Below are 22,581 nucleotides of genomic sequence, written 5' to 3'. Positions count from 1 at the left end.
GGCCAATGGGACCTCAGTTTAACATCCCATCTGAAGGATAGCACCTCTGACAGTGCATTTCTTCAAAGTAATGGTCTCTCTGGCAGAGAGAAAAGACCCTGTGCTGCTATTTGAAGAAGGGCAGGGGTGATCTTTCTTGCAGCCCTGGCCAACAATTTTCACTTAACTGACACCTATTTGGCCATTGCTGTTTGTGGGATCTTGCTGTGCAAAATCTGGCTGCCACGTTTCCTGCATCACAACAGTGACTACAATTCAAAAAAGGACTTCATTGATTCAAGTGGTTTGGGATGTTCTGAGGTCATGAAAGGTGCTATGTAAATGGAAGCTCCTCCTTTGTCATTTTAACAAGGCTTGGCTTAGTGAGGAGTGCAATATAAGCATCTTCCAGAAGGACTGTTTGTAGTTGCCATGACAATTAAACAGAGACAGCCTGCTGCCGGCCTAGAGCCTAGTTTATTCCTGTTATAAAGGAACTGGGGGTCAGTGTTGTGCTTTTCCAGCTGCTTCCTTGTCCGGGGGATGAACATCGCGTTTAGGATCACAGTGCTGCTGAAATGAGCATGGGTGAATATGGGGAAGTCTTCTAGATAAATTAAGTGCTGGAGGGTGTATACAAAGTGACAAAATTAATTCATATTATGTCATAATGTTAGTGTAAGAGCTGGAAGGTGCTTTCCAATGTAAATGATGTAGGAGGTAGGGGAAATTTCATATGCTTTCATATGGTTTCTTTGAGAGGAGTGCCTATCAATCAGATGAAATAGCCTGAGCTCTGATGTGTTATCCACAGCTTTCTCTGTTTTATTCAAGCAATATTGATGTAAATCGTCCAGTAATGACTGTGATTATTTCAATTTGCATCTTGCAATGACATGTCCTTTTGTTAGCTCTTTATTTCCATTTAGAAGACTTTTGAGGCAATTCCAGACCTGATGACATCATGGTTTGTGTGGTCTGCTTATTAGCTGGACAATGGCACATTTGGTTATGTGGCAAATGTAGGCATTCCTTTAAGCATGCATCCTGTAAATAGATTCCATTACAACCAACTATGTGCGTCCCTTAAAAAAAACTCCCTTCTAATCAATTGTATGCATACTTAAAATAAACTCTCTTTCCACCCAAGTAGGATACCAACCATACGACTCTTAAAATTCTGAAAAAAGGAGTAATTCATCATTTAAATTATCGCTCAGAGCCCATCACACCCGAAAGTGTCAAAATTATTTAAACAAGTAAGGCCAGTCAGTCTTCTCTGTTCAATTATTAGTGTTTAAAACCTGCAAGCTACTTTTATCAACAATCCATCGCAGGATTTCCTCTGTGGACAGAGGTTAGACCAGGTGGCCTTACAGTGCAAGCCAAAATACACCTGCATCTCAACAGCAGAATGCTGCACTGTGCACTACATGGTATAATGTAACCTGCCATTACAGAAGGCTGCAACCTCCATTTCACAGTGAGGCATGCTACACGGGATACACAAATCTCCAACAGAGAATGATAGAGGCAATTCAGAGGGCTTACCTTAACATTACCTACCCCCCCTGTGCCTTTACCACTAAAGAAAGAAAGACTTGCATTTATATAGCACCTTTAGGATCTCAGGATGCCTCTTTGCAGCCAAGGTGGTGCTCATGAAGTGTAGTCACTGTTGTAATGTCGGAAACATGGCAGCCAATTTGTGCACAGCAGGATCTCACAAATGGGATTTTATAACGACTCGATTATCTGATTTTGCGATGTTTGTTAAGGGATAAGCACTGTGACTCCTTCAATACTATGGCTGGAGTGTCAGTCTTGATTTTTGTGTTCAAGTCTCTGGAGTGAGGTTTGAACTCACAACCTTTTGGTTCAGGTGAGAGCGTTTTCAACTCTGCCATGGCTGACACTTAAAAAAAACAAGGGCAGCAAATTCATGGGAAAACCATCACTTTCAAGTTCCCCTACAAGTCACACCCCATCCGGACCTGGATTTATATCATGGTTCCTTTGTGGCTGCTGGATCAGAATCCCAGAGTTGTCGCTGAACCGCCATCCTGGGAGCACCTGACCACACGGACAGCATTGGTGACAGGAGATCGGCTGTCACCACCTTCTCAGGGCAACTAGGGATGGACAATAAAAGCAGTTGATGTCAGTGATGGTATGGGACTGACTCCATTGCTCTACAGAGAACCAGTATGGACTCAATGGGCCGAGCGGCTGCCTTCTGTGCTGTAATAATTCTATGGCTCTAACCCAAGCACAGATAAAAAAAATACATCAGTAAAAGCTGTGGATTGAAAATTTGGGTTCACATTTCCTTCTTCAGAGGCATTAACCCACCTGTTCTTTGCTTCCTGGCGATGTTCACACACCGGCTGCCTGCTTCCATCAACTCTCTCTTTATCCTACAATTTCAAATGTTGCTGAAAAACGAGACATTTTTAGCTGAAGTTTTTCATCTCGCACTCATCAGGACAATTGGCAAGAAAATACCAATGTCAGGGGAAACAACTTGCCAACCAATCAGCACTGCCTTATCATACAGTTGTCTCCCTGGACCTTGGTACTTTCTTGCCAATTGTCCTGATGAGTGCACGATGAAAAGTTTAGACAATAAGTGTCTGCTTTTTTCAGCAATGCCCGAAGTCTGTGCCACCAAGCGATAATTTCCAACGTTTGCTGTTTCTCTTTCCGTTCTCCTTTCCCAGAAACCTCAAAACCATTAATCAGACACTAAGAAAGTGGAGCATAAAACAGAAAACGCTGGAAACGCTCAGCAGATCAGGCAGCGTCTGCTGAGGGAGGGAGAGAGATGGACCTTAACCTTTCCGCTTAGCAGCCCTTCATCAGCAACCGGTTTACGTCAGTAGCATGAAACAGGCTCATGGTGAATCAGTGCTCGATTATCTCCTTCATATGCCTGACTGTAACAACAAAATAACGAGTAGATAATCTGTTTCTGTGATGTTGATTGAAGGGTAAATGTTGGCCAGTTCACTGGGAAGAACTCCCCTGCTCTTCCTTTTCAAACTAGTGGCATGAGACCTTTTACATCCACCTGAGAGGGCAAGAGGGGCTTCAAGTTATCATCTCGCCCAAGACCCAACACCCCCAATAGGGTAGCATTCCCTCAGTATGGCACTGGAGCATCAGTCTAAATTTTGTGCTCAAGCCCTGGATTGGGTCTTGAATCTACAACTTTCCAATTCAGCTGATACTGAAAGATCGCTAACCAACAGCTTCCACGTCATTTCCTTTGGCTTGAACAGCTCACAGCCCAGCCCCTGAGAGATTTTGAGAGATATATTGAAGCTAGCTTCAACGTCAGCTATTTGAAGAATAAACAAAAAGTATTGAAATTTGCTACAACATGTTTTAGTTTCTTTAAATGAAAAATATGATGGGCAAACGTTTGAACAGTTTTTGTAGAGGTGAGGGATAGGGTGGGAAATTGAAGCGCCTGAAAAGCAAATTGTGATCCTCCTAGTTCATCAGCTGGTGTGTGGTGTTGTTTGACTGATTCTATTAAAGCAGCTCCAAAAATTCTATTTTAGAACTGAGACGGGTGTGCAGCAGACGTTAGGGGCAGAATTTCCCGGCCGGCGAGTGAGGGGGAGGGGGGGACCCACATACCGAGGCGTAAAATGACGGGGAAACTCCCGACCTCACCCTGCATTATTTCCATTTTCAAGTTGGCGGGGGTGCAGCCGAATCCGCTGTGCACCCACCGGCCTGTCCAACGGCCAATTGAGGCCATTTAAAAAGTAATTGCAGTAGTTTAAGGACCTGCCCGTCCAACTTAAGGTTGGTGGGCAGACCGGGAGCCCTGGCGGGCTTCAGAGGAAGCGTGAAACCTCATCCACGGGTGGGATCAGGTTCCATGTAGGTTTTTAAAAATGTAATTAAAGTGTATTTAAAGTGATGGACATGTCCCAACTCGTGACAGATCAGGGAAATTTCTTTTTCTATTTTTCAGATTTTTTTTTTACTGTCGAGCTGATTTCCCTGAGGCAGCACTTAGCCTCAGGGAGATGAGTGCACTCTTTCACACGCATGTGCGAAAGAGCACACTCTTGGCTCAGGGAATCCCCCCCCCCCCCCCCACCTGCACAGGGAGCGCAAAGCGCTTCCTGGTGGACGTCACGCTGGGTAGGCCTTAATTGGCCCGCCCATGTAAAATGGCGGTGTGCCCCCAATTGAGGGCGCTGATTGAAGGCACACCTGCATGTGCCTGCTCCTGGACTTCTCCCCCCCCCAATGGGGGGAAAATTCTGCCCTAGGAGTTTCCAACCTTCCAGTATTACCCTGGAGTCTCCAGGAATCGAAGATTAAACTCCAGGTGAAGATCATAGGGGAAATTCCAATTTTTCTTTGAATATTTTCATTTATTAATTAATTATAAAGATATTGGTGATTGTGGAAAAAAGGCTGTTAAAAGTCCAAGATTAATCCAACTGGGTGACAAAGATTCTGCTCCCTTTCCAATTGGCTGTGGGAAGATAGTGACAACTGGAGAATGAAAGTTATATGATGAAACCTCCAGAAATATGCCCAACCCTAGTTGGCAACCCCAGTCGATGTGCTGCATTACCCCATGACCTTCTGATAGTGAGGTGAGAGTGGGTTGCCCACTGAATGAATCGTCGACACAACATTAAACTGATGTTTAGGCAGTCAATGCTGGGATACATTTGGCATGACCTCCTCTTCAAATTAATAACACCAAGAAAATATCCCGTATTGTTCCTGTAGATGGCATTGTGCTTAAACTAAACACAACTGTCTCCAGAACAGGTGCTGATAAAGCAAAGAACAGGGGCGGTGGAAATGTAGAGTGAGAGAGAATGTTTGATTTCTGGAAAGTGCAGGAAGATCAACAATACACACAAGCTGTGTGGACTGAGCATCTAGAATAGCTGTTTGTTGGTGTCAAGAGTTTAGCATGGCTATTTAGGGACATTCCCTTAGCGCACGATGTATTGTGGAGGGTTATTTGATTGTGAGTGAGTGCAAAGCAGCCAATGGCTAATCAGTCATCTGTCATACGTCTCTCCTGACCGTTATTTTAATTGAATTTGATGATTTGACAGGCAACGGATCCAAAATTCTCGTCCATGTTTTCAAATCATGACCTTGACCTCAGCCTCTCCTGCTCTCTGTAACCTCCTCCAGTCCCTCAACCCTTTGAGGGCTCTGTGCTCCTCTGGTTCTGACCTCTTGAGCATTTCCAATTTCCATTGCTCCACTATCATGGCTGTACCTTCAGCTGCCTGGGCTTAAAGCTCTGGAATTCCTCCCCCCGTCTCCCCACCTTTTTATGCTTCTCTTCTATAAGACACTCCTTAAAACATACTCCTTTGGTCACCTGTTCTAATATCTCCTTTTATGACTTGCTTTCATCGGTTGATTCACAACACTCCTTTGAAGCACCTTGAGATATTTTACTACACTAAAAGGCACTATATAAATTCAAGTTGTTGTTGTTTGCACTGAGGTGCCTGAGGTCATAATTATCGCCGCTGTTTCATATCAGTTTGAGCAGCAAGATAGCAGACATTCCCTTAAAAGTTATCTCGCTGATGCTGTTCTAACGAGACACCAGGCTTGAAATATCTGTTCCAGACACAACACTGAAGATGAGATTGAATTGTTGGCTTTTGTTTTGTATAGGTTGGGTTTTAATGAAGTCATTTCTCTATTCTTTCAACTTTGGGTGAAAAATAATCCCAAAGCTTCAAAACTGGCACTTTATCACCCACACCATCAACGCCAGCATTGATATCTGTGGTTGGAAAACCAGCTTTTGGAATTGGCCCCTGCTGCTTTGGATTGCGATAGCCTGACCACCACCCCCCCTCTATAGACAGCTGCATTGTTGATTAATGTCAGTGTGCATTTAACCTCATTGCTGCAGAATAGCAACCCAACCATCTGTCCATTAACAACATCTGCTCCTCTCCCATGCAACCTGTTCCAGCTTTGATCTGTGTGCGTGTGTGTGTGTGCATGTGTGTGCATGCATTCGTGTCAGTATCTGAGTGTGTGCATCTCTCAGGGTGCGTGTGTTTGTGCATTTGTTTGTGTGTGCCTTTGAGTCTTTGTGTGTGCACCTATATTTGTGTGTGTCTCTTTACATATGTGCATCTGTGTGTGTATATTTCTGTACCTGTGTGTGTGCGTGTACCCGTGTGTCTCTGTGTGTATGTGCATCTGTGTGCGTGTATATCTGTGTCTCTCTGTGTGTATGTGTGTGTGTCGGAATTCTCATACTCTGGGTTGATATAACATGGCTAAAATCAGAACACAAGTATCTGCCATTTGTTTCGTGTTAATTACCGATATTCTGATCCAGTTGTGAGAGAAACTTGTGCTTTCGAGGTTGAATTACTTCTGATGAAATGTTTTGCTCCCAAAAACCCCATAAAGAACTTATTTGAGAAAAGCAGAGACATTTGCATCGACTGCAAGCTGCACTGCGGGGAATCTCAGCTGGGAATGGCAGCTTGTGCTGATATTTGACGGGTTCTTCTCTCCGCACCTTTGCCCTGTCACTGCTCAAGTTCGTGATGTCTACTTCTGAGTATTGCTCTCCTTGTTTCTTTATGAACCCATCCAGCGCTGGGCATCATAATGACATTGTGATTCTACTCGAGTGTTTTAATTAGACAACCATTAATGTCACGGCTGCCATTTGGCCTTTATTGCAAGGGGATTGGAGTATAAGAATAAAGAAGTCTTGATATAGTTATACGGGGTTTTGGTGAGAGTGCCTCTGGAATACTGTGTGCAGTTTTGGTCTCCACATTTAAGAAGAGATACACTTACATTGGAGGCAGTACAGCGAAGGTTCACTAGATTGGTCCCTGGGGCGAGAGGTTGTCCTGTGATGACAGGCTGAGTAAATTGGGCTTATGGAGGGGTTTGATAGGGTAGACACTGAGAGGTTGTTTCCACTGGTCAGGGAATCTAAAACATGGGGATACAAGTCTCAGGATAAGGGGATGATCATTTAGGAGTGAGTTGAGGAGAAATTACTTCACTGAAAAGGGTTGTGAATTTTGGAGTTCTGAGTGTTGTGGATGCTCCATTGTTGAATACAGTTAAGGATGGGATAGGCAGATTTTTGTCCCTCAGGGACTTAAAGGGGAGCGGGTGGGAAAATGGAGTTGAAAGCCAAGATCAGCCATGATCGTATTGAATGGTGGATCAGGCTCGGTGGGCCTTGTGGTCTATTCCTGCTCCTATTTCTTGTGTGCCACAATGCTAGCTAGCTCTGTGCCTTTCGAGGCTCAGGAGAGAGTGTGGCGTGTGCATCTGATATTCACAAGGTAACCACAGGAACAATGAAGGTTGTCGAGTGAAACTGGGGGAGGGGGATTTGGGAATTTTCTATAGGTTGGGATTTTCAGACTTCAAAGAGTTTCCTGATCAGCTGTGCCTCCCTCCCTCAGACTGATAATTGTCTGACTCCTGGACAGCACTTTCGGTGCTGGACTGAGTATCAAAAGCTCAGTGCAAACTGTTGATTCAGCCGCTCTCACAAGTGGGCTTTGAGACATTCTTTCCAAAGCAGTAATCTGAGCTCATTAAATATTCTCCTCCCACAAAGAAAACAAGCAGAGACAGACCGAGGAAAAACAATATTACTCATAATTACAATCCTCTCTGAAACAGCTTGAGTAGTCTTCCCAGGATTAGTTAACGTACTAGTACACTGCAGGGAAAAAGTTCAACTTAAAGCAGCCTGCTGCTTCTGTTGTTCTGGGCTACAAGGACAGCATCAAGGGAGTGCCACAAGGTTTCAAATGAGATGTTAAAACGAGGGCCCGTCCACCTTCACTGGGGACTGGGCTATTTGAAGAAGAGCTTCTGTAATGACCATTTCGAAATGTTTGTAATGTTCTCTTTATTGTACTGAAGCGCCTCAGAGTGCAACATGAAAGCATTGCACTTTCTGTAATGGCCACTTTGAAATGTTTTATAATTTCTTTTAGCTATTTTATGAATAAAGTGTATTTTTACAAAAAAGAAAAATTTGAAGAAGAGCAGGAGAGTTCTCCCTGGTTCTCCCTTCTCTTTAGCTCTGAAGAAGAGTCATACGGACTCAAAGCGTTAACTGTGTCTTTCTCTCCACAGACGCTGTTAGACCTGCTGAGGTTTTCCAGCATTTTCTGTTTTTGTTTCAGGTTTCCAGCATCCACAGGATTTTGCTTTTATCTTGGAGTTCTCCCTGATGTCCTGGCCAATACTTGTCCTTCAGCCAGCATCGCTAAAACAGACAGTCTGGTCATTATCACATTGTTGTTGTGGGAGCTTGCTGTGCACAAATTGGCTGCCATGCTTTCTTCATTCAAAAGGACTTTGTTGGATGCAAAGTGCTTTTGGATGTCCTGAAGTTATGAAATGTAATAAATTACTAAATGCAAGAGGATAGATTGGAGAAGCTGGGGCAGTTCTCCTTGGTGAAGAGAAGGTTGAGAGGAGATTGGATAGAGGTGCTCAAAATCATGAAGGGTCTGAACAGAGTAGAAAGGAAGAAACTGTTCCCATTGGTGGAAGGATCAAGAACCAGAGGGCATCAGTTTAAGATGCTTGGCAAATGAACCAATGGTGACACGGGGGAAGAAATATTTTAAGCAATGAGCGGTTCGGATCTGGAGTGCACTGCCTGGGAATGTGGTGGAGGCAGATTCAATCATGGTTTTCAAAAGTGAATTGGATCATTATCTGAAGAGAAATTTGCAGTGCTACAGGGAAAGGGCGAGGGAGTGGGACTAGCTGAGTTGCTGTTGCAGAGAGTCAGCACAGAGATGACGGGCTGAATGTCTTCCTTTTGTGCTCTAGCCATTCTGTGATTCTTTAAATCTGTCCTTTTATTGCACAGTACTGTGCTCAACTGATCCCTTTAAAATCGCTCACACTAGTGTCTGACCTGTAACCAGCAGTATTTTAACCAAATGTGCACAGCTGGCTCAGGGGACTGAATGGCCTACTCTGCTTGCTAGTTTCTTAATGTTACGCACCTGAAAACACTCCCTCTCCAGACACAGTCTGGGTTTTGAAAGGTGGTATCTATAATAGTCCTGTTGTCTGTGTTTAACATCACCGTTCAGGTATGCAAACTCCACCCACTCGCCATGACTGACAGTCACTTGAGTCGTCTACTGCACAGAATCTTGTGAGAATTTTAAAGACTGTTGAAAATGGCGAGAAGGTGGGATCGATCAGCAGAAGGGGAGAAACAGATGTTGGCTGGGTGTAGCCAAGAATAAATTTAGTCACTTCAGTAATTCCTGGGTTGTGCAGCTGAGATCACAGTTTGGATCTGGTGAGGTCCTAACAGTTTACCGTGAAAAGTTTTGTTTGTGGCCAGAAACAAAAATAGAAAATCCTGCTACTGTGCTGTACCGACTCTACAACAACAACATTTAAGTAGCACCAATAATGTTGTTAAATGCCCAAGGTGCTTCACAGGAGCGTTATCAGACAAAAAAGAAATTGGTTAGACATTTAAGGGAAAAATTTGGCCCCATGACTCTATAAATTCTGACATAGAGGCTGGAGATCAGTAGATTTTGGTTAGGAAAGGGGTATTAATTGTTAGGGAATCACGACAGCTAAGTGGAGTTAAAATACATATCAGGCATGATCCAACTGAATGGCAGAACTGGCTTGAGAGGCTGAATGGCCTCCTTCTGTTCCTATATTCATCTCAGTCTATCTTTACCTGACAAAGATGTCGTGGGATAGTCTTTAGGAATAATCAGCTTCTTATGCATCCCAGGCTATGATGTATGCTCCTGATGTTTGTAATCCAGAGAGGGCCAGTGATAAAGTACAGAACAGAACAGATTTTACACAGCGGCAGCAGTGCGTGCCATCTACAAGATGCACTGCAGCAACTCACCAAGGCACCATTGACAGCACCTGTGACCTCTACCATCTGGAAGGACAAGGACAGCAGACACATAGGAACACCACCAACTGGAAGTACCCCTCCAAGCCATTCACCATATAAGTTGGAAATATATCACCGATCCTTTACTGTCGCTGGGACAAAATCCTGGAACACCCTCCCTAACAGCACTGTGGGTGTACCTACACCACAGGGACTGCAGCGGTTCAAGAAGGCAGCTCACCACCACCTTCTCAAGGGCAATTAGGGATGGGCAATAAATGCTGGCCCAGCCAGTGACACCCACATCCCCTGACAAAATTTTAAAATTCACGATTAACTTTTCAGGATGTACCCTACAGAAGCTTCCCAGCTTTATAATAAAATAACTTTTAAAAGAATTTTGCAGATAACTTTGGAGTTAAGAATGACTAAAGGTTATCCTCCTGCAACCCGCAATCCTGAATAACTCCACAAAATTTGTTGAAATCTTATCCAGTCTCAGGAAAGCAAACGTTCTGTGAATCAGATTGGCGCTTGTGGGAACCAAATGAATCAACCACTGTCAGCACTGAACAAAACCCACATTATATTCAAGAATTTATTGCCTGTTAAATATTACAAATAACTCTGGACAGATGTTCATGCATTACTGATGATAATCCTGTTCCATGGTCCAATGGTCAGAGATATATTGCTTGATCTTCATTCTAATGGCCTATGATGTCATCTGACTGGCTCAGCTGGATTACTGTCTAATAACTCGTAAGCATCCATTGCTGTCATTGCAGGATGAGAGAGGGGGCACCCTCGGCATGTCTGTTAGTTAGACTTGTTTGTGCATGATTAGGTTTTAATATTTTTTGCCCACAAAATTATTGGAATTGGGAGCTAATAATGGCAGAGCAAGAGTAAGGGGACACCTGGGACCTCGGTGAATGAAGGGACCAGTAGTCTATTTCCTGAACCAATGAGATTGGAATATTGGAAAAGAAACTGAAGTGCAAGAGGATGAATTAGAAGAACGAATTAGGATGAGTTAGAGTCAAATCAGGTACAGAAAGTGAAATAAAGAGAGGAAAAGAAAGGTTGGATTAGGAGAGATAAGAGCGAGAAAGGAAAAGTAACAAAAAATTTATCATTTTAAATTTGACATTTTCAATATTTGACAATCTAGAAATTTCGGAATCTGAAACTCCGGACTTGTAATCGTTTACTTTCTGGGCCAGAGGGTTTGATTAGCAGTCATTAACAATGATCATGTTGTTAAAAGGTTGCTAACATTGTTAATTACTCGATGTAACTCCCGGTGGCAGGTCTAACGGGTAAGTCATAGCATATTCATGAAGCTCAAGTGGCCATGAAGCGTGGGCTGCCATTTCGGCAAGGCTAACACCAGAATGGCACAAATCATCCAACAACTTGTGGTATTTCCCAATTTACAGGGTCTCTCCTCCTCGCCACAAGTTGCTGCCGATTTTTGACATTAGTAAAGGTGAGTGTCGTTCACATACCATTATTCTTTCAGCCAAACCTAGGCACATTAAAGGCTTCTGCAGATTTGTTCTCAGTCCCTGTTGACTTAGTGAGTACAGAAAGAAAGACTCGTATTTCTGTGGCAACTTTCATGACCTCAGAACAGCCCAATATGCTTTAGAGCAATGAAGCACTGTTAAAGTGTAGTCACTGTGGTTGTGCCAGAAATAATTTGTGGCAGTTAATGTTGGATGCAGCGAGCTCCCACAAACAACAACCAGATGATGACCAGTTAATATGTTTCAGCAGTATTGGTTGAGGGATAAACATTGCCTGGGGCACAAGGGAGAACTTTCCTGCTCTTCTTAGAAAAGTGGATGTGGGATCTTTTACATCTACCTGAGCGGCCCTCAGTTAATGTCTCATTGGAAAGACTACATCACTGACAGTGCAGCACTCCCTCAGTATTGCATTGGAAGTATCAGCCTAGATCAACCTAGACCTTTGAAACGAATGGCCAGGATTTTATGGCCCTGTCGTGATGTGATTCACCCCTCCCCCGGTGGATGCGGTGAGCCATTTAAATCTCCATTCAGTTCAGCAGAACCGTCATATCCCGCCGGTCAAGAGAGGCCATAAAATCCAGGCCAATATTTTTGGGACAAAGACCCGAAGAGATCAGAGGGCAGGGCTGATGGATGGGCAGAGGGTTGATGGATGAGCAGAAGGATGATGATAAACCTGGGGCTTGACTGCAGTCGAATGCGAGATGGATCAACGATGTTCTTTGTCTGGTTAGTACTTACATGGCAGAGGCTGATGCTGGGCAACAGCCAGGGAGTCAGAGGAGAGTTAAGCTTACAAAATCAGAGGGCAATAAAGAAATCTTTCCTTGCATTAGAAAGAACCATTGGAAATATGAGCTGGAAGACTCAATATTTTAATGTGCTGGGGGAAGGGATGAAGAAATCATTATTTAATAAGAAAGGAAACATTATTATGCTGATTTGACTTTGTAATGCACAGTTCAGGCCATCAGGAAGAATGCATATCATTGAATATTGTAGCACAGGGTTATTAGTGATGGAATGAAAGAATGTTGCTGTAGGTGAAATATTTCAAATCGAAACAAAAACAATTTTTGCAAATTGCTTCATATTTCTATAACGCAGTGTGCAATTAAATACTCTACCCTTGGATTCATGAGACAATCTAACTAATGTGCTGCTAAGCTCTTTATGACTTGAGTTGTCAGTGGTTTGTCCCAAAGCTGTACAGAACAAAACAATTGTAGCTCTGATGATCGGTTATCAACCTGACATATTGGCTCTGATATTAACAGCGTGGGTTATAAACCGGGCAGAGGGTTTTCAGAAGTCCGGGATTCCACGCACACTTTGAAAATTTGACCCTGTGGTGGATGTCTTATTCCTTTGACAGTATCTCGGCCCAGAAGTCAGCCTGATTGACAGCCTTGGCTTCCTGGAGGAGACCTCAACCGAAGGTAAGGACCTTCACAGAAGGACCGTTACCTTGGTTTGAGTTACATAGTTACTTTAATGACTTACTCATGATGCATATAAAAAGTCATAAAATCATACAGGGAAGAAGGAGGTCACTCGGTCCATCGTGGCTCTGCTAACTTCTTGAAAGAACCACCATTTGTCCTATTCCTGAAACTAGCCGGTGAGGAGTTCAAATTCCTTTTTATGTGTGTCGGCAAAGAGGGAGGCTCCAAAGGTCTGACTGAGTTTGGGAGGGGGATAACAGGGAAGCAGTCAGAGAGACTGACTGTCTTTTCAGGGTGAGCAGGAGGGATTGACTGAATGACCAGAGGAACTGTTACACAGCAAGACACAGTGACTAAAAGACAGGAGTTGAACAGAGCGACAGAATAAAGAACAGAAGGAGAAAATGACTGAACAACCAAGAGAGAAACTGCATGATGAAGAGCAAGGGAGACAGAGTGAATATCAGAGGGAGCATGCCCCTTAATTTGGGTGCGGTTCATTCTAATGTTAATATAGAAAAGTTATTGGAAAGATGTGAGAAAAAACATCATGTTTGTACAAGAAATCATCCTTACAATCTGAGAGAAACATCCGAGGATGATTAGTGATTGGTGTTTGTGCATTGGGCTAAATGTAAATTTTCCTGCCTGCATTAAATCCAAATATATGATAATGTAGTTGAGGGACATAGCAACTCAACTCAGCTGATTGGACAAAGACAAAATACTGCGGATGCTTGAAATAGTAATTAAAGACAGACAATGCTGGAAGTATTCAGCAGGCCTGTCAGCATATGTGAAGAGAAAAACAGCGTTATTGTTTCAGGTCAGTGAGCTTCCATAGAATCACAGGGGAGGATCTTCCAGTTGGTGAGGAGAGGGCAGGGCCCGCTTGCCGATGTGTAAAATGACACGGGATGACATTGAGCAGAACTCCTGACGTCACCCCGCACCATTTCCATTTTCAGGTCGGCTGTGCGCCCGCTGACCTGTCAACAGCCTATTGAGGTCATTAATAAACCAATTAAGGTAATTGACAGGGTTGCCCGTCCAACCTTAGGGTTGGTGGGCAGGCCAGGAGCCCTGACAGGCTTAAGAAAAAGCATGAAACCTCATCCACTAGCGGGATGAGGTTTCATGAGGGTTTTTAAATGTTTAATAAAGGTTTCAATTAAAGTGATGAGCATGTACCAACTCATGTGACTGTGTCAGATGAGGGAACATATCCAGGAAATTTTTAAACGTTTATCTTAAAAGTTTTAATTCCGAGGCGATCTCCTTGAGGCAGCATTTAGCCTCAGGGAGGTCTGTGTGCTCTTCTGTGCGCATGTGTGAAAGAGCGCGCTCCCAGCTGAGGGAATCCCCCCCCACCCCCACCCTGCACAAGGAGTGTATAGCGCTTCCTGGTGGACATCACGCTGGGTGGGCCTTAATTGGCGGCCTGCACCCGGTCCTGCACTCCACCCCCCCCACCCCACCCCCACCAATGGAGGGAAAACTTTTCCCATTGAATGCTATAGCACAGAAGAAGGCCATTTGGCCCATTCTGCCTGTGGCAGTTCTTTTGAAAGAGTTATCCAATTAATCCTACTCCCCTGCTTTTTCCCAATAGCCCTACAAACTTTTTGACTTCAAGTATTTATCCAATTCTCTTTTGAAAGTCACTTATGAATCTGTTTCCACCGCCCTTTCAGGCAGCACATTCCCAGTTCATCACAATGCTTTATGTAAAATATGTTTCCTCTGGTTCTTTTCCAATCCCACTCCTTTGGTTACTAACTCTTTTACCACTGATAAAAGTTGCCCCTTATTTATACTAACGTCTCTGTTAAATCACCCCTTAGGTTTCTCTGCACAGAGGAGAACAATCCCAGTTCCTCTAGTCTCTCCACATAACCGAAGTCCCTCACATCAGGTGTTGTATTTCTCAGAGCAATGCAAAGATGATACTAGTTTCTACGTGTGTAGGGACTTATTTACAAGAATTTTAAAATGTCTGCTCCATGCTTCTAGCTCTAGCTTCCAGTTCTTTCCACAGTTTGTTTACTTTTCTCTGAGTTTACAAACAGGCTTAACCAATCAAGCGCAGTGAGCATCAATAGTAAACAGACTCACATAATCGAACACAGAACAATTGAAACTAGATCGGGTACCATACCTGTAAATTTCTTCTGCACCCTCTCCAGTACCTTGATATCCTTCCTGAAGTGTAGTGCCCAGAACTGGACGCCATACTCCAGTTGGAGCCTAACCAGTGTTTATAAATGTTTAGCATAATTTCCTTGCTCTCCTCGGAATGTTTTAGACATCTGTGTCTTATTTACAGTGATAAGATTATCCTCTCATTCTTGTTTGAAGTCAGGACTCCTAAATGGCATCTTGCTCTCTCACCCTTGTCAGCTATCTGAAATATCACCACACAGCAAGGGACATTCACTCCCTTAAACCTGTTCTGCCATTGTAGCATGCTGATTCAGAGTGTCGCTTGTTGATTCACTTGAGTTTAGAAGAATAGGAGGTGATCTTGTTCAAATATATAACCTTCTTAAGCGGTTTGATGGGGTAAATGTTGAGAGGTTGTTCCCTCCTGGCTGGAGATTCTAGAACTAGGGGCTGCAGTCTCATCATAAGGGATCAGCCATTTGGGACTCTGATGAGGAGGAACTTCTTCCCTTGGGGAGTTGTGAATCTTCTCTACCCCAGAGGACTACAGATGCTCAGTCATTGGGCATTTTCAAATCTAAGATTGATAGATTTTTTTTGACACTAAGAGAGTCAAGGAATTATGGGGATAGTGTGGAAAGGTGAGTTAAGGTAGAAGATAAGCCATGATCATAGTGAATGGCTGTATGGCCTACACCTTCTATTACCTATGTTGTTATGCACCTCTCTATCGCTCAAGCTCCTTGTGTTCTCTTCAAAGTGGGGAATGTTCCTATAGTCTGGGATGTGAAGTCAAAATCTAGGTGCTTTTTGGCTTTCTAGGGAGGCATCTCCAGGTCTTTGAAGTGTTGTGGAGGTGTCAGGAGCCAGGCCAAGCAGCCTTTCATCCAATGGGATGCTTGTGGACATTGGTCGGCCATCTTTCTTCTTTTGAAACCAATTGGCAGAACCTCTGAGCATCCAGGAGAAAATGTCCCGCAACCTTGCCCGTTCCGTAGGATTGTTACCCTTCAGGAAAGCGTCTTGCCACGTATATCTGCAGACTCTTCAAGATGGTGTGACATCGCAGCTGATTCCTACTTAAAGCCCACACGTGCAACAGTCCCTTTTGCCCATCACCCCTGTGCTCGCTGACCGACATTGGCACCCAGCTCAGCAACACCTCGTTTTTAAAATTCTCATGCTCATTTTCAAATCCCCCCACGGCCTTGCCCCTCCCTATCTTTGTAATTGCCTCCAGCCCAACAACTCTCCGTGATATCTCCATTGCTATCTTGGTTTAATCACTATATAAATTAGCAACAAGAACTCCGATTGAGTTCCCAACCCCACCACCAGCGGGTCAATATAGCATTCCCAATCCCACCAGCCTAGACTGGAGTTTAAAGCTGGGACCTTCCATACATTGCAGTCCCACAAACCCCATCTCATGGTCCGATTATGGAACCTCGATTGCTGATTTAACTGGAAATGTGAGGAAGCCAAACACGGAGAAATTTGCTTTCAGTCAATATTATTAATAGGCAATGGATATACTTGAGGCATTTAGAAGTAGTTAAGTGATTCACTTTCTATTAAAGTTGGGCTGTGACCATTTTTAATAACTTATGCTCGGGGCAGACTCCAGAATGTTAATGTGTTACATTGTGGGACATTTTTCACATTTTTGGGTTTGAGCCCATGTAAACCTGCATGAATAATCTGATTAGCTCAAACATGCCTTCAGACAGTGACTGAGATCTTTTATCTCTAAAGGACAAGTCATTTCATGCTTTTCTCCTGCATAGCTCCCAGCGCCTTTGTGTTATCTCTTCTTCCCCGAACCCCCCGGAAGACATCTGCTACTTTAATCTGTGTCAAACTGGGAATCGTGTACTATGTCTTTGGCTCCCAACCTCAGAATATCCACCCACTGAGGAAACTCATTGTGTAAGTGATTGTTCCTGTTGTGGTTTTCAGCGGCGTAGGGTGGGGAACTGTTTGTCTGTGTGTGTGTGTGTCTGTGTGTGTGTGTGTGTGTGTCTGTGTGTGTGTGTGTGTCTGAGTGTGTGTGTGTCTGTGTGTGTGTGTGTGTGTGTGTCTGTGTGTGTGTGTCTGTGTGTGTGTGTCTCTGTGTGTGTGTGTGTGTGTCTGTGTGTGTGTGTCTGTGTCTGTGTGTGTGTGTGTATCGAAGTGTATTGAAGACCCTGTGTATAAGTGCGTGTGTGAATGTTGGAGTGTGCATAGGATTTTGTGTGTGCGTACGTACAAGTGTGTGTGCACATAGGAGTGTGAGAGTCTGCTTGGGTTATGTGTAGGTAAAAGTGTGCGTATGTAGGAATGTGTGTGTCTGCCTAGGAACATGTATACGTAAGAGTGTGTGTGTGCTTTTTCTTATTAATTCACGGGATCTGGGTGTCGCTGGCCATAGGAGAGAGTGTGTGTGTGTGCTTGAATATGCGTGTCTTTTCACGTGTGTGTGTATGTGTGCGTGTGTGTGTGTGCGTGCATGCATGTGTTTGCACGTGTATGTGTCTGTGTGTGTGTGTACGTGTGTGTGGGTGTGATGTGTGTACTTGTGTGCGCATGTGTCTGTGCATGCGTGTTCATGTATGTGTGTTCACATATTTGCATATGTATGTGTGTGTGAGTGCCTGCACACACATGTGTGCGCATGTGTGTGTGTGTGTGCTTGTGTATGTGTGTGTGTGTGTGTGCCTGTGCATGTTTACATATGTGTGTGCGTGTATGTGTCTGTGCATGTGTGTGCATGTGTGTGTCTGTGCATGCATGCATGTACGTGTGTGTGCGCGTTTGCATGTCTATGTGTGTGTGCGTGTGTGTGTGTGCGCGCGCGTGTGTGCATAGGAGTGTGTGTATGTAGGAGTGTGTGTGTTTTTTTATTTATTCATTCATGGGAGGTGGGTGTCGCTGGCCATAGGAGAGTGTGTATGTGTGTGTGTGTGTGTGTGTGTGTGTGTGTGTGTGTGTGCACATGTGTTTGTGTGTGAGTATATGTGTGTATGTGTATATGTGTGCGTGTGTGTGCCCGTGTTGTGTGTGTGTGCGCGCATCCGTATGTGTTTAAGCTTGGTAAAGATATGCTCTTGTGTTCCTTCAAATCTTTGTTCTTGATGCTTCGAAGGATGAATGATTAGTGTAAGGAGAATTCATTATCTCCCTGAAAGCAAACTGTCTCGAGTTTCTCTTTGAAGAACCATCCTGCTCCTATCACTGAGGATTCATACAGTTTCTAATTTGTTTGCTAAGGAGTGAATGGTGCTGGCTATAGTGTGGCACCGTGTGAAATATCTAGGCATCTGTGTCCTCGCCAGTAATTAATGTAGCTATAACTGTAAGCATAATCGTCCCGTTAACACAGTGGCGACAAGGTATCGTGATGGCTGAATGGGGGAAAGACAGACATTGTTTGTACAATGTCTTTCCTTCACTTCTTGAATATTTCTCTTCCAGTTGTTTGAAATTGGTGACCGTGGACTCTGTGCCTCATTGGCCCAGTGGCTCCTCATCCAGCAAAGCCTTGATTTTAAAATTCTCATCTTTGCTTTCAAATCCCTCCAGCCCCACAACCCTCCCCATCTCTGTAACCAACTCCAGCCCCACAACCCTCCCCATCTCTGTAACCAACTCCAGCCCCACAACCCTCCCCATCTCTGTAACCACCTCCAGCCCCACAACCCTCCCCATCTCTGTAACCACCTCCAGCCCCACAACCCTCCCCATCTCTGTAACCACCTCCAGCCCCACAACCCTCCCCATCTCTGTAACCACCTCCAGCCCCACAACCCTCCCCATCTCTGTAACCAACTCCAGCCCCACAACCCTCCCCATCTCTGTAACCACCTCCAGCCCCACAACCCTCCCCATCTCTGTAACCAACTCCAGCCCCACAACCCTCCCCATCTCTGTAACCACCTCCAGCCCCACAACCCTCCCCATCTCTGTAACCACCTCCAGCCCCACAACCCTCCCCATCTCTGTAACCAACTCCAGCCCCACAACCCTCCCCATCTCTGTAACCACCTCCAGCCCCACAACCCTCCCCATCTCTGTAACCAACTCCAGCCCCACAACCCTCCCCATCTCTGTAACCACCTCCAGCCCCACAACCCTCCCCATCTCTGTAACCACCTCCAGCCCCACAACCCTCCCCATCTCTGTAACCACCTCCAGCCCCACAACCCTCCCCATCTCTGTAACCACCTCCAGCCCCACAACCCTCCCCATCTCGGTAACCAACTCCAGCCCCACAACCCTCCCCATCCCTGTAACCACCTCCAGCCCCACAACCCTCCCCATCTCTGTAACCACCTCCAGCCCCACAACCCTCCCCATCTCTGTAACCACCTCCAGCCCCACAACCCTCCCCATCTCTGTAACCAGCTCCAGCCCCTAAACCCTCCCCATCTCTGTAACCACCTCCAACCCCACAACCCTCCCCATCTCTGTAACCACCTCCAGCCCCACAACCCTCCCCATCTCTGTAACCACCTCCAGCCCCACAACCCTCCCCATCCCTGTAACCACCTCCAGCCCCACAACCCTCCCCATCTCTGTAACCAACTCCAGCCCCACAACCCTCCCCATCTCTGTAACCAACTCCAGCCCCACAACCCTCCCCATCTCTGTAACCACCTCCAGCCCCACAACCCCCCCCATCTCTGTAACCACCTCCAGCCCCTAAACCCTCCCCATCTCTGTAACCACCTCCAACCCCACAACCCTCCTCATCTCTGTAACCACCTCCAGCCCCACAACCCTCCCCATCTCTGTAACCACCTCCAGCCCCACAACCCTCCCCATCTCTGTAACCACCTCCAGCCCCTAAACCCTCCCCATCTCTGTAACCACCTCCAGCCCCTAAACCCTCCCTATCTCTGTAACCTCAAACAACATCACCAAAAAACACATTATCTGGTCATTACCACATTGCTGTTTGTGGGATCTTGTTGTGCTCAAAGTGGCTGCCACGTTTCTTATGTTGCCAGAGTGACCACACTTCAAAACGCCGTAAAGCGGATTGGGAAAGTCCTGAGGTTGTGAACGGTGCTAAATAAATGCAAGTTTCCTTTTTACTTTCAAGTGCTCGTCGGCTTATCTTGTTAACTGGGATGATGAGTCATAGAGGCCTTAAAGGATTTAACACAAAATAATTAAATTAACGGCAGTATGGTTGTGTTTTAATGGGGAGCAAGGATTTGGTGAAATCTGTGCTTCTTCCCCCAGTCCCTCACTCTAATAGTCCCTGGTGGCCGTGCTGATAATTTCTTCCATTATCGAATCCTGTCATTAGAACTGTTGCGAGGAGTGTTGCTGTATTGTTGCCTTGGCAACTGAGCTTGGCAACGGTCAGTCGTCAGTCCACCCCTGTGCACCGTGGAAAGCTGGCAGAGTGGGAATGGGCCTGGGGTGTCTGGGTGGGAGATGTAACAGCTGTGTCTGAAATGTTGAGCATCAGGGGGATAATGTTTATATGTTTTCCATTTTCTCTGCACATATGGTTTGAGGGTTGTTTTTTTTTCTTGTGTGAAATACAGGCAGCTGGTTTACAGGATCCCTGTCAATGATTTTGTTTTTAATTGAGAAATCATTAAAACAGTGTGGCTTGTTAATGACGGACAGGCCTGTGTAACCAGAGCGAGGGTGTACACGTGGTTTTCGGCTGAGCTGGTACAGGGGACAATTTAACCATTAACGTGCTTTGCTGTTAACGATGGATTGTTGACATTAGGGTTCATTCTTCACAACCAGAACCTGCCAACAGAACCATGAAAAGAGACATTTATGAGGGCCTCTGTAGCGGTGAATATAAGTTCATAGTATTACAACACAGGATTCACGGAATCAAAGAATTGTTACAGCACAGAAGGAGGCCATTCAGCCCATTGTGTCCGTGCTGGCTCTCTAAGCAATGCACCTAGTGCTATTCTCCCTGTAACCCTGCGCATTCTTCCATTTCAAATAATAATGCAATTCCTTCTTGAAAGCCTCAATTGAACCTGCCTCCATTGCACTATCAGGCAGTGCATTCTGGAACTTAACCGCTCGCTGCATGAAAAATATTTCTTCTCATGTCCCCATTGCTTCTTTTGCCAACTACCTTAAATCTGTGCCTTCTGGTTCTCAATCCTGCTGCCAATGGGAACAGTTTCTCCCTATCTACTCTATCCAGACCCTTCATGATTTTGAACACCTCAATCGAATCTCCTCTCAGCCTTCGCTTCCCCAAGGAAAACAGTCTCAACTTCTCCAATATGTCTACATAACGGAAGTAAAGGAAGAGGCCATTCAGCCCATCAAGCCAGTGCTAATGCTGTCTCTTAATTCTAATTCCGTTTCTCTGGCACATTTCTGCACCTTCTTATATTATTTTGTTTTCACCATTTATCCAATTCCCTTTCCAGACACTACCGATTAGTCATCTTATGGTAGAATATCCTGACAACTTTGAATTTAAACTATTTGCCCGCATCCACCTCAATAAAAAATGGAGATTTTTCAATGTCAAAACCCTTCTGATATTTTAAATACTCTGCTGCCAGGGTAGACACTGAAAGATTGTCTCCATTGTTCGGGAATCTAAAACAGGGGGGCACAGTCTCAGGATGAGGAGCCAATCTTTTAGGACTGAGATGAGGAGAAATTCCTTCACTCAAAGGTTGTGAATCTTTGGAATTCTCTACCCCAGAGGGTTGTGGATGCTCAATCATTGAGTACATTTAAGGCTGGGATAGACAGATTTTTGGCCTCTCAGGGAAATCAAGGGATATGGGGAGTAAGCAGGAAAGTGGAGTTGAGGTCAAAGGTGAGCCAGGATCATTCTGAATGGCTCAGTGGGCCATAATGTCCACTCCTGCTACTAGATCTTATATTCTTATTGGAATGCTCCTTGATTTCTCTGCTCCAGACACTACTTAGTGATCTGGATCTACAACCTCCTGACCTAGATAACACATCAGGCCAGATGTGCAATGTTCCCTATACATATCCAGTAGTCACTATTAATGACACCATTTCACTCCAGGTTTATCATTCAAAGGAGATAAAGTAGATTTTCTCTCTGATACAGTAAGGGGCAGAGACAAGATAAGAGACACATACCAGCAAATATTAGCTGGAATCAGTTGCTGGGAGGTCCTCTGTAAGAAAGGATACTCAATTAATTTAAGAATAAACTGAATGCAGTAACAGAAAGATATTATAGGCATCAAGGGATGTGGAGATATTTTGGGCATTGAGGTAGAAGAGCAACCACGGTCTTATTGAATGGCAGTGCAACCTCGAGGGGCTGAATGGCCTACTCCTGCTCCTATTTCCTATGTTCTCATATTCCTAAAAAGAGTAAGGTTGGCATTTTGGAAAGAAGGTATATGAACATAGGCAAATCTTAGTCAGGAAAAGACAACAACTTGCATTTGCATAGCACCTTTAACATAGTAAAATTTCCCAAGATGCTTCATAGGAGAGTTATCAAAACAAAATTTGACACGGCCCGTAACAGAATATTAGGGAGGTGACCAAAGGCTTAGTCAAAGAGGTAGGTTTT

General features: G+C 44.7%; 1 protein-coding gene across 7 annotated transcripts in view; it reads left to right on the top strand.

Annotated features, from left to right (window-relative positions):
- LOC121269665 (pleckstrin homology-like domain family B member 1) overlaps nt 1-22,581 on the top strand; it is a 331,530-nt gene that overhangs the window by 61,928 nt on the left and 247,021 nt on the right. The window contains exon 1 of one of the 7 annotated variants that reach the window (XM_041174457.1): nt 16,921-16,964. The exons of the other annotated variants lie outside the window; for them this stretch is intronic. The gene's annotated coding sequence lies outside the window, so the exon portion shown is untranslated. Of the gene's footprint in view, nt 1-16,920; nt 16,965-22,581 lie in introns of those variants that run through there. 7 annotated transcript variants of the gene reach the window in all.

This window comes from Carcharodon carcharias, chromosome 25, assembly GCF_017639515.1.
Source record: "Carcharodon carcharias isolate sCarCar2 chromosome 25, sCarCar2.pri, whole genome shotgun sequence".
Classification (NCBI taxonomy): Eukaryota; Metazoa; Chordata; class Chondrichthyes; order Lamniformes; family Lamnidae; genus Carcharodon; species Carcharodon carcharias.
The sequence above is the reverse complement of the archived record's forward strand: the minus strand, read 5'-3'. Positions and strand labels throughout refer to the sequence as shown.